The sequence below is a fragment of the Arachis ipaensis genome, chromosome B04 (genome assembly GCF_000816755.2).
Source record: "Arachis ipaensis cultivar K30076 chromosome B04, Araip1.1, whole genome shotgun sequence".
NCBI classification, from domain to species: Eukaryota; Viridiplantae; Streptophyta; class Magnoliopsida; order Fabales; family Fabaceae; genus Arachis; species Arachis ipaensis.
Genome location: NC_029788.2, coordinates 90,360,829 through 90,364,955, shown reverse-complemented (window position 1 = coordinate 90,364,955; position 4,127 = coordinate 90,360,829). Strand labels below are relative to the sequence as shown.

Genomic DNA, 4,127 nt, shown 5'->3' with positions numbered 1-4,127 from the left:
ATAAGTGGCACACCAAACTTAGTGTGACGCTTTCACTTGGAATCAATGCAAGTATCCAGTAAAGATTTAAAGCAATTTGTGTTGCATAGCAACACCAAACTTAGAATGCAATCCTATGTCCATTTATTTGAATTAACACTAAGCAAGTGAAACTGTTATTTGTTAAGTACAATCACCAAGCCAAGAATATGTCATGAATAAAACTCTCTCGGTAATGTATTAACAAACATAGTGAATAAGTAAACTAAAATGAAAGCATTAAAAACAAAGAATTAACTAAAGTAAACAGAATAACAAAATACCAAACCAAAAGAAAATTAACATTGCAAAGACATTATGGTTATGCAGACAAGTGGTGTTGCTGAATGATTTGCATAGAAAAATAGGTGGCACACCAAACTTAGAATCTTGGTGTGTCACCTTCATTTTTTGATTTGTTGCAATCATCCAAAAAGATTGAAAACAATGTGTTGCATGGCAACACCAAACTTAGAATGTAACCATATGCCAATTTATTGAATTTAAACAAAGCAAAGAAAGAAGACAAAGCATAGAAGAGAAACGTTACCTACTGTTGGCATGTTGTTCTTTACTTTCTTCCTCTTCTTCCAGTTTGTTAAGAGGAATGACCTCAAGGGAGGAGAAGATTCAGCTATTTCCCCCTGTCTTGGTCTCTCCTCAGCAAGCTTTCTTTTGTTAATGGCTTGATTGAGCTTGCTTGCTGGATCAGGGGGAGGATTGCTTGGAGTTGACCTTCTTTTCTTCATGAATATTGTCTTTTGTAGCTTGGTCACAATCCTCTTCTTGGTGCTTTTGTTAATTGCCTTCACTTTCTTGAATTTACGACTTGGTTGCAGTGTGATTATTGGAGTTTTGTCTTCATCAAGAGTCTCTTGCAATGGTGGTTCTGTGGATTCTTCCTTTATGTACTTCTCTGCTTCACTTGAGTTTGGAATTCTTTGATTGTCTTTCTCACTTTCTTGCTCTTCCACTTCCTCCCTTGCACCCAACATTTGACTTAATAGCTTTTTCATTGAGGAGGTTTGTTGATCTTCCCAACATTTCTTCATCTCCTCTTCATATTTTTCAATCACAGATTCAATTGTCGAGAGTTCTTGGGTCAGGGAAATTTGTGAGAGTTGTGATTCTTCATGTTCCTTTGTCATCTCAAGTTGCCAAACACTTGATGTGCGGAAAACGATCCGACACAAAACTCACCGGCAAGTGCACCGGGTCGCATCAAGTAATAAAACTCACGTGAGTGAGGTCGATCCCACAGGGATTGATGGATCAAGCAACTTTAGTGGATGATTAGTTTAGTCAAGCTAACATTAATGTGAATTGAGTGAAATTGTAACCAACAGGAAGTAAAGGACAATGAATTTAAAGTTGCAGAATGTAAATTGGCAAGTAACTTTAAGAGCAAGAAATGTAAATTGCAAGAATCTTAAATTGCAAGAAAAGTAAAATTGCATTAAATGTAAAGGGGAGTGGGTGCTGGAAATTAAAGAGAGCAATAGATCAAAGCTTAGAGAAAATTTAACTTGCAGGAAAATTAAATCAGATCATGAACAGAAATGTAAAATGCAGAGCACTTGCAGAAGAATTAAATTGCTTGAATGTAAATTGAATTCAGTGAGAACAGAAAGCAATGAGAACCAAAGATCAAAATCAAGCTCAATGTAAATTAAATTGTAAACTTGCAGCAAAGGAACTTGTAGTAGAGGAGAAATTAAAATTGCAGAAGAAGAAAACAGAGAGAATTCTCAAGTTGAGATTGAAACAGAATTTTTTCAATTCTCAACCCAAGATTTAAAACAAAAAGAAAAACTAAAGAGAGAGAGTTCTGTATTCTTAATGCTCCCTAGTGGAGCTCGCCTCTCTAATAAAATGAAACAGATGCCTATTTATAGGCATTTTTACAAAAATGAAAATGAAATTCAAAACAAATTACAATTAAAATGAAATTTCTATTCTAATTATCTCTTGTGCCTTTGAGTGGTGTCAATTGGGCCCTTGCTCTTGATGGAATTGGGTTGGCAAAAGCCTCTGTTGATTGCTCTTGGAGTTGGAGAGAAACCCATTGTGAACCGGGCCATGAATTATAAAAGTTTGAGTAAAAGTTTGAGTAAAAGTTTGATTTTTATACCAGCTGCCCTTATTTGCTGCTACCAACGTTTGGGCTAAAGTTTGAGGTCAAACTTTTAGCCAAACGTTGGGCCTTCTTGCATGCATGTTGGGGTACTAATTTGTCTGCTTGTCAACGTTGCAAATTTCATGCCCACTATAGACTATTATATATGGTTGGAAAGCTCTGAATGTCAGCTTTCTAACCCAATTGGAATCACCTCAATTAGACATCTACAACTCAAGTTATGCTCATTTGAAGAGGACAAGGTCGCTGGCTTTGGTGTGCAGCGTTTGAGGTAAAGTTTGCCTCAAACGTGGTCGAAAACGCCAGTTCTGGAGGCTCAAACGCATTGTTCACCCCATACTATTATACATTGTTGGAAAGCCCTGAATGTCTACTTTTCATTGCTATTTGAATCACCTCATTTGGAGCTGTGTAGCTCAAGTTATTCTTGTTGGAAGTATACCCCTTGTATGCCTTGTGGCGCCAACGTTTGCCAAAAAGTTTGAGGCAAACGTTGGCGCAAACTTTTTCTCTCCAGGGTGTTGATTTGTGATGCCAACGTTTGCAAAAAAGTTTGAGGCAAACGTTGGCTCAAGCTTTTCTCCCAAAAGTTTGAGCTAAAGTTTGAGGCAAACTTTTGCTCAAGCTTTTTGTTCCCTGGTGTGTTTTCACTTATCCGAAAGTTTGAGCTAAAGTTTGAGGCAAACTTTTGCTCAAACTTTTTATTTTCTCTTGCTCCTAGCCATTCCATCTTGCTTCAACCTTTCTCCAAGCTTTCTTCACCTATCATCAATCAACCAAACACATCAAAGCTATGCTCAAAATCATGAGGTGATGTTGCTGGATGTATTGCATAGAAAATTAAGTGGCCCACCAAACTTAGAATCTTAGTGTGACACTTCCATGTAGAATTGACGCAATCATCCAAAAAGATTGAAAACAATGTGTTGCATGGCAACACCAAACTTAGAATGTAACCGTATGCCAATTTATTGAATTTAAACAAAGCAAAGAAAGAAGACAAAGCATAGAAGAGAAACGTTACCTACTGTTGGCATGTTNCACAAAAGAAATATAAATGATTGATGCTTCCATCTAGCTCAATTTATGAAATCTTTCTCTTATATTTCTTCCTTGAAACAAAAGCTTTTGATTTTCTTTTTTAGCTTCTCCTTTTGGGTGCTTTGCCCCATGAGTTGATAACAAAGCTACGACTTCTAAATGCTTTGTTTTCAATTATTACCACTTGATACATAAGTACCACAAGCATTTGATTAGAGGACTTCATTAAGCTCATTTTTCTTTTCTTTTTTTGACTCTCTAATCATTGATGCTCAGAGCCTTGAGCTTTGAGGGAGTGCTTTTGCACTTTGAGCCTAACCTTGACTTCTAAGTGTTTTGTTTTCAAGCATTTGGCTTGATACATAAACACCACAAGTACTTAACAAACAAAAAGCCATTGGTACTCAGAGCCTTCAGCTTTCTCATTCTTTCCCTTTTTCTTTTCTTGCTTTAATTGTATTTGCCTCTTCAAGATTTTCATGATTTTCAAAAGATTTCACAAAATGTTCTAGATAAAAACTTCAATTAAATAAAATCCAATGCAATTGAGCAACAATTAATCATACTAGCTTTCCAATACTTGTATGCACATGCTAAACTCTTCTTTAATGCCTTGTTTGTTTATAATCATAATGCTTTATTGCTTTTGAACTCACAAAACTCAAGTTGGTAGTCATAATGCATGGCAACATGTTACAAATCAGTATTCAAGCTATGCTTATTCATACCACACATGCACATAGAGAATATAAAGACAATTATGCATTGTAAGTGCTGGAAATAAATGAGGAGAAAAGGAACTCTACAACCTTGTAGTTCATCTTCATTATTGTTGTCCTTTTTCCTCTATTCTTCCTCCTTCCCTTGCCAAACTCAGAATGCTTGCTCATCCTCAAGCAACAATTAGAACAATGGCTATGGGGCTAAGATG

The 4,127-nt window shown here is 36.2% G+C and overlaps 1 pseudogene; it reads right to left on the bottom strand.

The window, feature by feature from the left end:
• LOC107639474 overlaps window positions 1–4,127 on the bottom strand; it is a 70,401-nt pseudogene that overhangs the window by 46,772 nt on the left and 19,502 nt on the right.